The sequence below is a fragment of the Euprymna scolopes genome, chromosome 5 (genome assembly GCF_053919585.1).
Source record: "Euprymna scolopes isolate OS-2025 chromosome 5, ASM5391958v1, whole genome shotgun sequence".
Classification (NCBI taxonomy): Eukaryota; Metazoa; Mollusca; class Cephalopoda; order Sepiida; family Sepiolidae; genus Euprymna; species Euprymna scolopes.
The window spans coordinates 150,355,407-150,371,354 of NC_136486.1; the positions used below are offsets into that span (position 1 = coordinate 150,355,407).

General features: G+C 36.2%; 1 protein-coding gene across 1 annotated transcript in view; it reads left to right on the top strand.

Moving 5' to 3' along the window:
• Positions 1-1,150: 1,150 nt before the first annotated feature.
• The window catches only part of LOC145277020 (leucine-rich repeat serine/threonine-protein kinase 1-like), a 611,216-nt gene continuing 596,418 nt past the window's right edge, over positions 1,151-15,948 (top strand). Inside the window, exon 1 of the mRNA XM_080128624.1 lies at positions 1,151-1,438. The gene's annotated coding sequence lies outside the window, so the exon portion shown is untranslated. The remainder of the gene's footprint in view (positions 1,439-15,948) is intronic.

The following is a 15,948-nucleotide window of genomic DNA, read 5'->3' on the forward strand; positions in this document are numbered from 1 at the left end:
CAATGGGTTGTTGAGCTGGCTTATTGCTTTTACATAGCTGTTTAGTGTTTAGCTGACATCGAATGTCTTTTTTTTTTTTTTTTTTTTTTTTTTTTTTACCAAAAGCACAATAGCAATTATTCTACTCGGTGAATTTTCTTAATTTTTTGGATATATTACTATTTTCGACATGACGATTCAGTAAATAAAGGACATATAAAAACCCATCTGTAAAGTAAGTAAAGGACATATAAAAATCGATCTATCGGTTGTATAAACACTAAAACAAAAAAACAAAAAAACAAAAAAAAAAAAAAAAAAAATAATAATAATAATAATAATAATAATAATTTAAAAAAAAGAAGCTGATTTCTCTAGCGACAAGATTGACAACTGTACAAAGGAAAAAAAAAATCTGTAAAACATGCTTAAACAAGTGGACTCGAATTGCGTACGTAACAAGACTTTCGCGAAAGGAAACATTGTAATATGTAATACGTAAATAAAGCAAAAAGGGAGATAACTCCAAGCATTTGGTAAAATATTTTTCTTTTCTTTTGAAAACTCAGGTATTATTGCAACCGATCCTTACTAGAATGTGGGGTAATCTTATATAATCACTCCCGCCTCCAAACGGGTGTATCTATCATTTTTAATTATATAATTTTAGGGTTAGAAATCGTTCTCGGGGCACTTGAGCCCCCCCTCTCTCTTCTCCTCTCTCTTTCTCTTTTTCATACACATCGTACGCACACACACGCACTAGCGCACGCACGCGCACGAACACATACGCACGCACAAACAAACTACCTGTGTATGATTTTATTAAATTACTGAAAAGGTTATTAAAAATATAATAAATAAATATAAAAAATTAATGTTCTTCTTCGTTGATTTATATATTCGCCATGTGTTTACCGGTTTGTAATCTTGATCACGTTTTGCGTGTTGGATTAAAGTTGCTGCAACATTCTGTTTTTAATGTTATTTTATTATTTTTTTTTTTTTTAAATAAAACACTATTTAAAAAATATATAAGTTGTTTAGTTGCCATGAAACTGCTGAAGACCATTTTTTGGCAAATATCGAAAATAGTGCGCGACTGGCGGAATTTGAAACTGCAACGTGCGCGTTTAGTTTTCCCCAGAAAAAAAAAAAATCATGTGATAGTGACGTCACAGATAGCTGCGCTTGCTTTCGCGCGGCGTGACGTCACTTTGCTATGTGACACTCCGTCTACGACCACACGGGATCGAGTATACCTTAATTCCGGGATTAACTATTCTCATTTTTTTTTTCTTCTTCTTCTTCTTCACTGGATGGGAGATAACGCCTCTTACCATGCCGGCAACCTGAGTATGACCATGACAACACTAACGTGGACAACAGTTAGAATAAGCGACATTACCGATTTGCAACCACCGTTAGCATCATCAACAACAGCAGCAGTTGACCATTGGTAGGTCATGTTTCGTATTTTCCAACCATCAATTTTTACTTATGTAGTGTTTGTCATGTAGACATCGGTATTATTACTCGTTTTCCATTTTTTTTTCCAGAAAAAAAAGTGCGCTAGTTACGCAATCAAAACCGACAGTAAAAAACAAACAAACAAAAAACAAAACAATAACAATAAAACACTAACAAGAAAATTCTGTACGTATGTAGAATACGGACCATGCTGAAATAGTAACGTTATTGGCGAGAACGAGAATCCCCCCCCAATCGGCTTTTGAATAAACACCTCCAACCTCCCCACGTTTAGAACGGCTTTCGTTTTTTTTCCCCCTCTCTCTCTCTCTCTCTCTCTCCCCCCAATTTTTCAATGGATTATTATTGATTGGACACTAATATATAGGGAAGTGATTATTCGCGTCCAGGTCTGGCACGTTATTATTTAGAAACCCATTCTTAACATAGGGAGAGGCGTTAAGTGTCTTTTTCTTTAACGTAACTATTTAATAAACAAAAGATACTGTAAAAATTGAATTTAACTTGAAAATCTGGTAATTTTTTACGACGTACCCATCCCATCATATTATAAACACCCCATCCTCCCCATGTTCAGAACGGCTTTCGGAGTAACCCCCCCCCTCAAGCTCGAAAGCCGTTCTTAACATGGGGAGGGTGGGGAGTGTTTATTCCGAAAGCCGTTCTTAACATGGGGTGGTTGGGAGTATTTATACTACGCGTGGGCAGGTCATAAAAAAATACCGAAAATCCTATATAAAAATAGCATGGTCCGTATTCTGTGTTAATACAGAAAAATAATGAAAAAGTGCTTCTACAGAATTTGAACCGAACCGTTTTGTTTTAAATCCTTAAAAATAATATTAATCCTAACATAGCCCTGCCGGTGCCCCTAAACTAACCCTAACTTAAGAATTAGGTTTAATTTAGTAAAAATCCGTTTGATTCGGTTCAAATTCTGTAGAAGCACCAATAAAAAAAATATCGGTATTCATGCAGAGAGTGATCTGTGCTGAAATAATAACGTTATTATTTAAAAAGCCATTCTTAACATGGTGAGGGGGGTGTTTTGTACCTATTCTGTACTTTAACCTTACAATTGAATAAAAAAACATAAAACTTCAATTAAACGTGGAAATACGATTTAAAAAATAGCGCGGATCACTCTCTGCATTAGCACCAAAATATCAAATCGAAGTGAAATTTGTATCTTGTTTTCCCTGAAATACACAAACAGTACTTGTACAAAGAAACAAAACCGGATTTTTATTTATATTAAATTTTGAATTTATGTACAGAATAAGCAATAAATCACGTGTTTTTATTTTCATTTTTACGTATTTCCTGCTGGTGCGGGATCGCACTCATAAGAAAACTGCTTCATTTATTTCTTGAAAGTAAAGTACGCGAGTCACCGGTCTTTTCATCTACGGAAGGTTGAAAGCGCTATAATCAACTTTGAATTGCGCTTTAAATCAAGCCCGCATTTATACAACTTTCTTAACAGTATATTTATTTATCTTTACAATCACTGTTTTGACTTCCTTTCCGGTTGCTCATTCGTTTTTTGATGTTGTTTTTCTTTTTATAGCATCTTTTGTTTATTAAATTGTTAGTTAAACGTACAGAATAGGTACAGGAAGCCCCCCCCTCCACCTCTCCATATTAGAAGGCTTTTCTATTTAGAAATAACGGCGTTAAAAGAAACATTCTGAACATGGGGAGGATATAGCGGAAGTAGAGTAGAAACAGTAATTGTAACGACAACTATCTATTTAAAAACTAGAATAATAATAATAATAATAATAATAATAATAATAAAAGTGAATGAATGATTAAGTAAACTATAGCTACTCGACATTCGCAGCAGCTCTTTTACTTTCGTTTTTGTGATGCTTTTAAAGAGCCATTTCAACCTGGATATTTCCAATCATTATTTTTACGAAAAGAATTGGAAGTGGTCGAAACAGTTTGAGATTGATATCTGCAAACAGAAATGTAAATACAAACAAAACGGATGCATATTCAGAATTACACTTATTAAAAAAAAAAAAAAAAAAAAAAAATGTACGTACTCGTCACGGAACGAAGATGTCATATTCCCCCCCCCCCCAAAAAAAAATTACGTAAATTGATCAAGTAGTTTTTTTTTTAAACTAAGGAAATCAGAATTTACGATTTGGTACTTCTACAGTTTATCTCCGAAAATAGAGACGCCATTTTTTTTTCGGGCATCTGTCATTAAAATCAGAGGAAGAAATCAGTATTTTAAACTATGACTGAAGTAATAAAGAAATAAAAAAAAATTGCAAAATTTATTAAAATTATATTTTTTTAATAAGACTTTTCAATAAATGTATTTTCAATTATATTTTGACACATTTTTATACAATGTTTTGGTTTTCAAATGGCGCTCGCCCAGTTTAAACAATTATGAATATGTCATTTTCATTTTCTGTTTTAATAATAAAAATATATACGTTTCATGAAAAGCTTTTCTGTTTTCATTAATTAAATCGAAACAGTTTCAATTGAATAATTACGGATATCTCTTTCACTTTCTTTATTTGCTTTTTTTCCATGTTTTTTCCCGGAAGTAGTTAATATCTAGTTTCATTTTTTTTTTTGTTATTTATTTCCTACTTCGGTCATAGTTTAAAATACTGATTTCTCCCTCTGATTCTAATGACAGGTGTCTGACAAAAATGGCATCTCCATTTTCGACGATAAACTGTAGAAGTACCTACTGTGAGAAATATTTCCATTCCCTCCATGTAGCCCTTTTTTGGGGGGCGCCTAGTGCATGAAAAAATATAAGCAAACAACAAAATTACCTTACAATTGAACAGACGTCTTTATTAATGTTACTACTAAACTAATGAACATAAGGCTGATTTTGACCTCGACACTTCGAATTAAGTTGTCTCTTTGTTTATTTTATCAGATTTCATAATGGCCGCGAGAAAAACTACGACTTTGTCGTAGAATTTGATTTCATCGAATAAAAAAAAATACTTGATCAACTTACTAATTTTTAAAAAATATATTTTATCTTCCTTTCGCGACTGGCACGTACATACTGACCTTTCTTTTTTTTTTTTTTTTTTTTTTTTTTTTTTTTACAAGGTGGTCACCACTTATCAAGGCCCGGAAGTCACTCGGGGATAAGGGTTATTGCGTGTACAGTACGTTAATGTTGAGATTTGATAAAGGAATTTGTTTATGTTGGACCTGAAGACATCCAAGTTTTAGTTAGGTGGGAAACAGGCAGACGGAACAGAGTTCCACAGGCGTGCACTTCTAAGAAAGCTTTGTTCATGGAATGTATGTTTTGGTTTTGGTACAGATAAAGAGTGGGGAAAATTTTTCACAGTGGTTTCAGCTAGACGCGTGTTTTTCGTGAAAGATTGGCGAGGGGGGACCAGGGATTGGAGCTCAGACGAGCACCTGCCATGGAAGTAACGATAAAACAAAGACAGGCTCGCAACGTCTCTCCTGTGGGAGAGAGGTTGCAAGGAAGAGAAAAGGGCATCTCCCACTAAGCCACAAAGCCTATTTTGTACTCTGTCAAGGCAGGATAGAGTGTTTTTAGCCGCTCCTGCCCAGATGTGGCAACAGTACTCAATCCTTAGACGTACTTGGCTTTTATATAAGTAGAGAATTGCATCAGCAGTGAGATATCTTCTGGAGCGGTAGAAGGATTCTACCATTGTTCCAGCAACCTTGGCAATAGACTTGATGTACGTGTTCTATTTCAGGTCAGGAGTAAAGTTCAAGCTCAGAAGCTTATCAAAGCATGGAGCTTCCCCTAGTCGAGAGCCATCCATTTCAGTTGATGCCAGATAGGGATCAGAGCGTTGATGATGTAAAGATAGGAGCTGGGTTTTAGATGCATTAAAACTAACCAGCCACCTCTTCCCCCACTGTACCACGCGCTCAAGATCAGATTTCTGTATTTTTTAAAATTTTTTAATTGCTACCATAAGTGCAATTTTAAATATGTACCTGTTATATATAACAAATAAAAAGAACATCCACGCAGTTTCTTTAAGTTTGAGTAGTTTGCTGGTTTCGTATTTCGTTTTACTCTCAGTCAGTTTCCGTTTTTACATAAAACTCTATTCTGACCTCCATTTTGTTTCTTTTGACGGAAAGTGTCAATATTGCCCATTTTGATTAGGTTAAAGTTTATATATATAGTTGAAAAATATTTCCAATGAAATATTTTAATGTTATACTTTTTTCTCTGTTTTTCTAGATTGGGGCAATTTTATTGTATTTTTTTATCCCAATTCGAAGCACCTCTTTTTCTGGGAACTGGATTGCCCCCACAGTAAAACCGACGTAGCATCTAATTTTGCCCTCGTTTGAGGAGGGGGAGTTAATAGGCATAGTGATTTGGAAAAACAATGTTTAAAACCCGTTACGAGGTTATGGTAATTTACCTCAATCTTAAGTCAGGGGGAAAAATGAAAAGGTTGTTTCATTTAATGCTAGTACTAAGTAACTGTTCGGCGATGACTCTGTCATTTCTGGTTTGTTCCGGAAAGCCTAATGAGAAACGTTAGGGTTGATATGAGTCTTCTATACAAATTAAAGTTCGAATTTGTAGACTAAAAATAAAAGCAAAATATAATTTTGTTTCAGGGCGACGAATACAATTTAAAACAAATCCATTTTATCCCAAATATATCCTAAACAAGTGATATTTTAAAGCGGCGTCCATATTCTACAATTGCACCGTTTTAATTTGTTAATGTTTGTATACTATTTGACATTCCAGTTAAACATATTAAATTTCAAGATTAAAACCTTGTAACACGGGCTTTTAAATGTGGTAGGGGTGACCGCCAATAATATTCAATCTTCCTTTTTCATATTTCTCAGTACTAGGACTTGTACTCGAAATTAATGGACATACAATTAAGTTGTTCCTGGGCATCACCAGACATCTAAGCACTATTGTTCACCCCTCCTTAAAGTAGGGGTTCTTATTTCATTCATTTATTTGCACTCAAAGAAATCTACGTTTTCTTTTCTTTTTTTTTAACCTTATTTCATAATCGAGATTTCAGTGGAATGACTTTGGAATAGTGTAGTGAAATTACAATGAAAAAGTTGGACTATATTCGGCACTAATGCAGTTTAACATCCATCAGCAAATTGTTTTCATTTTAGGAGAGTTCCGTCCATGCAACGTGTGTTAATACCCCCCCCTCATTCCTTCTTCATATTAAGAATAGCTTTTTAAATTTGCTTGGGAATGTAAAACTGCAGGCGTGGTCTATTTTCTTTCGTCTATTATTTTGACGATTTAACACGATTACTTAAAAAATTTCTGTTTGCTTTCTGCTATTAACAACTATTACTTCATTTTTTACAAATATAAAAATCACGTGACCGCTTTAAACGAACATGGTTGCGAGCATACACCAGTTGTTTGAATACCGCTTTGAAACGGCGTCGTGTTTTAAATAGCAAATGCGCACTCTTTTTATCTTAATTTCCTGAGGCGATTATTGTGTACGTTATCTCCGTCCCCCCTTTGCGTTTTTATTTTCCTCGATAAATTTTTCATTACTTTGTAACTGATGCGTGTATACCACCTCTTACCGACGACCTCCCTACCGTTGTTTCCTATTTGTGTAACCCTTCCTACTTTCACGTGAAAGAGTGAAGTTACCACCTGTATTAGTGGCTAATAATCAATAAAGTTTTTTGTTTTGTTTTTGTTCTGTTTAGTACTGTGTCGTTCTCGTTTATCCTGTTACAGTGTCCGATGCTGGTGATCCCACGACAATTGCCGAGCGACGAGACACATGTAGGGGAAAAGAAGTTTAAGTGAAATTAAATTTATCTGCCCCAAACAAAATAATAAAAAAGAAAGGAATAAAACAAAATCACACCTTCTTCTCATTTAAAATGCACCGTATTTATTTTTCAACAAAAATAACAAGATGAACAAGCAAAGGTCCGATCGGTAAAAGTTCTTGTGAAATCATTATGATTAGAATATTCAAAGTAGGTGAAAAATCCTTTGTGGAATTATTAAGATTAAAAGGTCATGTTAGATGAAAGTCTTTCATTAAAATAATAAGATTAGAATGTGAAAGTCTTTTATGAAAATAATGTCCTTATTTCAAGGTTTGTGTTTTAACTGGCGAAGTTTGTCTTATTCAAAAGTCCCATGAGGAAAGTAATCCATTGTTATTAATTCTTATAGAAAATGTGTGGAATGGGTGTGTGTGTGTGTGTGTGCGTGCATAAGTGTGATTTTTGGGTGCCCGCAAGCGTGTGTAATTATGGTTTCGACAGCTTTGAAAGTGACGATGAGATGAAAACGAGAGGCATGTTCTCGTGTCACGTCGGAGCGGGAAGAGAAGAAGAAAGGAGGGAAAAAGGGGAGAAAGAATGTTTGTTGCGTTTAAATACTTTTTGGACTGGCTCCAGCACGAGATTGCTGCTCCTGGTATTTGGTTTTTGGAAAAGCGTTAAAAAGACAGTCTTCTAAATTTTCTCATTGGTCGCTTATGTCACGTGGTACTGCCTTCAACTACGTCCCCCAGAAATATGTCCATTTTACTTTTGTTGTTGTGAGAAAAGCGCGTGGGCGTGTTTGAAATTATGTTGTTGCTGGAAGAACTTATTTTTCTGCAAATGCGCGGGGAAATTAATAAACGGTTGTTTATTTGCGTGTGAGCGTGAGTGACAGCACACGCATTTGTCCAGATTAACTTATTTAGTTATTCTTTTTCACCCCAGACAATGCATATCACCACTTGAATGTGTGGAGCTACTATTTGGGATTATGCTTAACATGGGACTATGTGGGGCTGAGTAGCAAGATGTCTGTTCACATTACATTTAAATTTCTGCATTTTAATATAGTCAGGAAGCAAGAAGCGAGGAGGGAATTTGTGACAAGTCATGGAAACAAGCGTCCAAGGGTGGTCAATTCGCGTGTAAGTGGGGGGGGGATTTTTTTGCGTGGTTAATTCACGGGTCAGTAGGAGAAAAAGGACCACGGATTTTTTTTTGTGTGCATAAAATTGTAAAGAACGACTGATTTTTTTTTTTTCATATGGTCAATTCGCGTGTAAGTGGGGTAAAAAAGTTTTTTTTTTGTTTTTTTTGCATGGTTAATTCACGGGTCAGTGGGAGAAAAAGGACCACAGACTTTTTTGTGCATAAAATGGTATTCGGTAGTTCAAAACTTTTATTTCAATACTTCAGAATTTCAAAATCTAATAGTTTGAGAAGGATAAACACTTAGAGTAGCAGCCATTCAGGTGTCTAGCAACCTCATCAATGAAGGGGTGTGATTTTACTGCTTGTCGGGTTAATTGGAACTATGTATGTCAAGTCACACAATTGATACAAGTTCATCAAGGCACATTCCATTAAAGTACTTGTAAAACAAGTATAGGAATGTAACATTGTGGTGATGGGACAGAGGTTGAAGCTTGGTCAATAGTGCAAAACCTATCAGATTTGTGACTTTTTTTTGTGACCCTGTCTCAGAGTGAGAAACTAGTGGTAGTCTCCTTATTTTTGCTGCATACACGTCCACCGATTCTTTGGTCCAGGTAACTCATCTGAGCCTATTGCAGGCCTCAAAAGCACCTTTCGCAAATGCTGTCTTTAATATTTTTTTTTTTTTTGTGTGTTTGCCACTAAACATTACATGCTGCATAGAATCTGAGGTTTGCACCTGTTTTTTAGACAGTTAATCATATTTATTGAAAAAATACAAAAATAACAGGAAAAAGGTTGGAGATACTGGCAGTCTTACTGGGAACAAGCCAGCAGAGAAATGGACTGGGTAATGTCACTGGAAATTAGATAGCAAGAATGACATTTTATTATTGGAATTCTTGGAGATAAGTAATTTGTATATTTATTTGCAGACTGTTATCCTCGTCTTCATGGTTGTTGTTTCACGATGTTCTGGCCTACTAATCCTCTGGCCTTCATCAGGTGGTTAACCATTTGATGGAACAACTGTATCCTCAGTAATTATGGCCTTCCATCAGAAGATTAGTTGGTCAAAACATGGTGAGACAACAACTATGGGAGACAGTAATTACTGAGGATACAGTTAAGACTCAGCATTCCTATCCCGTTGCGGTTAACCACCTAACGAAGGCCAGAGGATTAGTTGGTTGAAATGTTGTGATACAACTATGAACTGTCCGCAAATAAATGAAGCAAGGATGACATCACACAAAATTTAATTTGGATGGTGCTGAAGTATAATGAAGTGTTTTAAGGGGGTCTGGTATGTATGGACATGTCTAAGAGTTGAATTGGCAGGAAGTTATTGATGAGAACTGGAAAATGTAGGATGTTCGAGATGTAGGAGCATCTGCAGGCAGAAATCATGTCCGCCAGAAAGGAGGCACCAACAAAAAGTGAAATGACCTGAAAAAGGCAATTTGTTTGCATATTTGTAGTTTGTGAAAACTTGCCCTAAAAAGGGCTGTTGGCTTGTTGTTGCTGGGTTTGATGACTGATCACACTGCGATCCTCTGGCTTGTTCTATATTTATCTCCTTCCTACGACAGAAAGATGTGAAACAAGGTTAGGAAAGTGGGGTTTGGGGAAAGGCACTCTGATCTGCAAAAAATATGTGGGGAACTCCATTTGCATTCTCTGGTAGATTAGCAATAAACTACCTCCTTCTCAAAGGGTAAGAAGGTAAAGCCTTTTTTATTTTTTTGTTTTTACAAAGGAGTCACCACTTATCGAGGCCCAGAGACCACTCGAGGATAAGGGTTAATGAGTATAGAGTAGTCAATGGGGAAAATGTCGTAGTAATCATTAGTAGGTTCTCTTCTCTGAGAAAGAGGCTTCAGGGAAGAGAAAAGAGCATCTCCACTTGAACTCTGTCAAGGCAGGATAAGCTGCTTCTAAGAGCTCCTGCCCAGATGTGGCAACCTACTCCATCCTTTGACGTACTCGACTCTTATATAGGTAGAGAATTGCATCAGCAGTGAGATATCTACTGTAACAATAGAACAATCACACCATTTTTATTTGTATTGCATTTGAACTTTGCATGTTAGTACAGTTTGGGAAGCAGATTGCAGGAAGAGAATTCCAAAAACTAACCGTTGTAGGGAAAAAAGCTTTTAAATTAGAAAGCTTTCTTTTTAGGGACTTTAACAGTGAAGAGGTGTGATTTTGTTGCTAAGCGGATTTGTCAGGGATATGTACGTCGAGGGGGCACAAGTGCAATGAGTTCATCAGGGCACATTAAAATACATGTAAAACAAGCACAGGGATGCAACATTGCAGCGATGGGACAGGGGTTGGAGCCAAGTTGACAAAGTGGGACCTATTAGATTGAAGACTTTTTTGGACCCTATCCAAAAGGGAGAGACTAATGGTAGATGCACCAGCCCAGATATAGCAACAATACTCCATGCATGGGCGAATGGTGACCTTGTAGAGGTACAGAATACTCTCAGGTGTGAGGAGCTTTCTAGCACGATAGAGGGAGCCCACTTTCCTTGCAGCAGTCTTCGCAATGTCCTCAATGTATTTGTTCCAGTTCATATTTCCTGTGAATGTTAAACCGAGGGGTTTGAAGGACAAATTCTCAGGTAGGGAGTTATTTGTCATGGATATCAGTGGTTGAAAAGGCTTCTTGTAATTGTTAAAGGAGAGCATGATGGTCTTACTTTCCATTTTTGTCCTGATTCCACTACGTTCTGGAGGTCGTTTTCTAAGGATTCAGTAATTGTCTTGGATTTGTGTGCATCCATTCTTCCCTCATGCATGTTATAGAGCGTTGTATCATCAGCAAATATATCCATCTCAGATTTCATATTATCGGGGAGGTCATTGATGAATATCAGAAATAATAGTGGCCCAAGGGTCGACTCCTGCGGCACTCTCACATTAATGTTATGCTACTTGGATGAACGTGCATCAATGACAACCTGTATGGTCTTATTGTCTAAGAAGGATCCAATTATATTTAGTATTTGTTCAGTTATACCATATGATTTAATTTTCATTAGCAGCCCTCCATGCCAGATTTTGTCAAAGGCCTTGGATATATTGAGGGTTACAGCCCTGGTTTCATCTGCTTTATGCAATGCATGATATATGCATTCAGAGATGACTATTAAAATATCTGCAGTAGAATGACATTTCATAAATCCGTACTGTTTGCCAGAAAGAAGATTATCTTCTGCAAGGTGGTGGACTAGTGCTTGATTAATTAGCGTCTCCAAAATTTTAGCGAAGAGGGCAATAATTGAGAGTCTGTTCCTTTCACCAGAATTCTTGTACACTGATACCACAGAGGCTATCTTCCAGCTATTAGGGAAGCCGGATTCAGCAAGACATTTGTTGTAGAGTTTTGAATATACAGCGGCTAGCTCAGCTGAGCATTTCTTAATTAGTATAGCAGGGATGAGATTAGGCCCACACACCTTGAAGGTGTCTAAAATTTTTGTGATATCGTGGACATGAGAAGGGGGTGATTTTCAGATTATCAATTGTTGCTCCCATCTGCATAGGGAAATTTGTGAGGGAGTTGTTTGTTGGCTCTAGGGTGGAGTTGGAGGCAAATTACTGAGCAAGCTGTTCCACCTTTTCGGTTACCGTGTATGCAACCTTCTGGTTGTTGGATAGTGGGAGAATTACTGATTGACCTTTATTCATTACACTATTATAAATTTTCCAGAAATCGCGAATTCCTATCTTCTGCGGTTCTATGCGTTCCCTGGTTATTTCAGCATGTCTTCTTTTGGTTGTGGTTATTACTCTCTTACAATGATTTCTAGCATCTATTTTTGCCTATTTGCATTTGACTTATGACGTACAAACTGGTGGAGTGGTAGCTGTCTTTGTGTAATGGCAGCTGCACAATTTCTAGTAAACCATGAGGGTGAGAGGGGCTTGCTATAATAATACTTTTGAGCGGGGAGATGTGTTTCAATACCCGATTTGCACCATTCAGTTGTCTTATTGGCACATTGTTCAGCAGGGAGAGAGAAGATATTCATCCATGGGGCATTTCTGATATGTTCTCTAATCGCTTCCCAGTCAGTCCTTTTATAATATCTTGTCATTTTGAACAATGGCTCCTTACCTTGGGGGTTCGGATTTGAGTGTGATGTCTACTGATATCACTAGGTGATCTGCATTTCCGAATGGATTGTGAGCCTTAATTACACAATCCTCAGGTACTGTGGTAAGGAATAAGCCTAGAAGTGAAGCTATCTGGGAAGCAGGTTGGGAACATGACTGTCTGTGTGAGGGAATGGACTATAGAGAACTTATAAGTAGAGCATTCAGCTGCATCTGTGTAACCTGGGAAACCAAGCCTATTTTTATGGTAGACATTAAAGTCACTGTACACCTGTATTTGGGCATTACTATCTAAGGAGAGTGCTGCATCTATACTATCAGATACATGATTGATTAGAGTACAGTCCTACAGGGGAGGGTGTTTCAAATATAGACTCCAATCCCATGCATATATCTATCCTAGTCTTTACGATAGAGAGGAAGATATCTTGTCATGTTAACATAGTTAGACAGGATTGAGGAAAGTAGTTTTGTTTCACTTAATGCTAAGATATCCAAGAAGTTTACTTTGAGATAAGACTCTACGTCTAGATTACTTCTAACATTTTTACGGATATTTGTGAATGCGAACCTCAAGAGAGGAGGTGAATTGGTTTTGTTTGCATAATTGTCCAGTTTAATCATGGTATTTGTTGAGGGTATCATTTTATTTCATTACGTTTTGTTTAATTTCAGATTGGGGAGAAAGTTGGGCAACATGGCCAGTTTTGATGCCAAGTATATACACACAATACGTCCATTAGCTGGGTCTTGCCCAGGAAGTTGTGGCTTTATCATGAGATAAATGGAGATACTCCAGTCTTTCAAGGGTTCTTTATACTAAATTTACTAAAATTCTGATTGATACTTTGAGAAATTGCTAAGGATTTATTTTTGCAGTTAATATTATTTGTAACTACCTGCCAACCATACAAGAAAAATGGTTTGACGCTTTCTACTGATGTTACCAATTTTATTCAATAATCAACATGAAAATTACAATGGAAGAAATAGATAAAAAAAACAAAAAGCGGACAAGAAATTACACTTCAATAGAAAAATAGACACAAAGAAGATATGGACAAATTCTAAAAACAGAAGAGGGACATAATTACCATGTTGCCTCTCTGCCAGCAGTAGTTGGAATGAGGAGGGAACACTATTTGTCCCTTTTTTTTTTTTTTAAACTCCCGTTCACTCCTAACAAGGCATATCACCACTTAGATGTAAGGGGCTACTATTTTGGACCATACCTAGGAAAGATTAACAAGATGTTGGTTCATGTGACATTTAAACTTCTTTACAGACAGAGAAGCAGGCAGCAGGAAGGGAATTCCAAAGTCTAGTTGTTTGAAGGAAGAAACTAAATACCAGAAAGTTTTCTATTCTAATAATAGAAAACTTTCTGGTATTTAGGAACCCAACAGTGAAGAGGTGTGATTTTGTTGCTAAGCGGGTTTAGCGGAATATGTACATCAATCCCAATTCTCATTTCCTTTTTGAGTCTCAAGGCTACAGTAAATAAGGACAATACAAATTGATAAAAAAGTATTCATTATAAAATGTATATAAATCATTAAAAGATTAATTTCATAACCATTACATTATTACTAAGTAGCAGGTGGCTTAGAAGCACATATCAACCATAATACTCGACTTTGGCTTATAAACATTAATTTAAAAATTACTTTTCAGGGTGTTTTTTTTTGTTTTTGTTTTGTTTTATTTAAGAAAGCTTCAACGTCATATTTGAATAATTTTTCCACTGTTTCATTTCGAACATGTTTGCTTTCCGGTTAAGTATATTCTCATTATAATCGATTTAATATCTGTTCAAAATACTGGCACGTGTTTGACCACATTTAGAAATCAACTGAGACTAATCTATCCTGGGCCAGATCTTTATTTACACCTCTTTCTTTAAAGTCCAAAAGTCCATGCTTATCACTTAAGTTTTCCTTCGCCTTCCTGTAAACTAACCTTGCTATCTCAACTGTTCTACATTTGCTAACCAAAAACTCCCATGAGTTCTTTTAATATTTCCTGTAAATTCTAGTACACTCCAACATAAGATTCCAACCGAATAATCTTTTGAGGATTCTAACCATTCCTTTCAGCTCAATTGTTTAGATTTGTCTTGCGCCTAGTTCACTGGGTACATTCACTAGGTAGTTTATGAAATTCTTTATGATTTTGGTACCTCCCATGATTACAGAAATTATAGAGATCTTTCTGTGATTCCAATGTTTTTTATGTTGTATATCAGACCTTGATATTTAGTTATCTTCTGCTCAGCTCTGTTTACGCCAGCATCATTAGAGATACTGTCTTCAACTAGGGTTACTACTCTCTCTTTCTTGTATTGTATCACTGTCAGGTTTAACACATTGTATTAATGCTAGTATGCTTCAAGTATCTATTCTGGGACCAACCCACTTCTTTGTTTTCATTAATTATTTTCTGCTTGTTCAGACATTATTTATTGATATCTATGCAGACAACACAATTTCCTATGGCAACACTTCGAAGAGCATTGGTGATGAAGATCTTGCTGATTTTCTCTCTTAAATCTAGAGTATTTGATGAAATTAGGAAAAAATGTGGCTCATTAATCTGGACATCTATAGAACTAAGCTTTCCTTCTTTCACCACCAATGCTCTGATCCTTGTTTTACCCCAACTGAAATGAATGTCTCCTTCCTTGAGAAAGTCCCTCTTGTTTTGAGAAGATCTTAGCACTGATTTTCATTCCATGTCCAAAATGGAAGGCATATACCCAATCTGCTGCTAAGGTTGCTGAAATTTTTTTTTTTTTTTTTTTTTGCAAGGGAGTCACCACTTATCAAGGCCAGGAGACTACTCGAGGATAAGAATTAATGAATGTAAGTTAATAGTGTAGATTGGATAGGATTTGGATTATTTAAAGGGATGGCTCAACAAGAATTTGTTTACATTGGATTTGAAGGCCACTATATTGTAATCGGCTGGGATGCAGGCCAGTGGAACAGTGTTTCACTCACAGGCAGATTGTTCTAACAGAAAGCTTTGTTCATAGAATCTGTGCTTAGGTTTAGGCAGAGATAGACAGTGAGGGAAATTGTTGATAGTGGTTGTAGCTAGTCGAATGTTTTTTTGTGAAAGTTTGGCTAGAGGGGACTATAGATTGGAGCTAAGCATGTGTTTGTCTGCTTCTTCTAAGAATCACTTATTCAAATGGTATACAGGGTTACGTTCTGAATTTTTGAGATGAGGATTGATAATTTGGATCATTTGAGACATTTGGACTATGCGACGTACTGGATAAATTACTAAGTGTTTGGCTCATTCTATTATTTCTGAAAGTTTTCATGGCAAATACTTGACTAATGGTCCCACCCTTGCCAAACTTTCACAAAAATTATTCAACTAGCTACAACC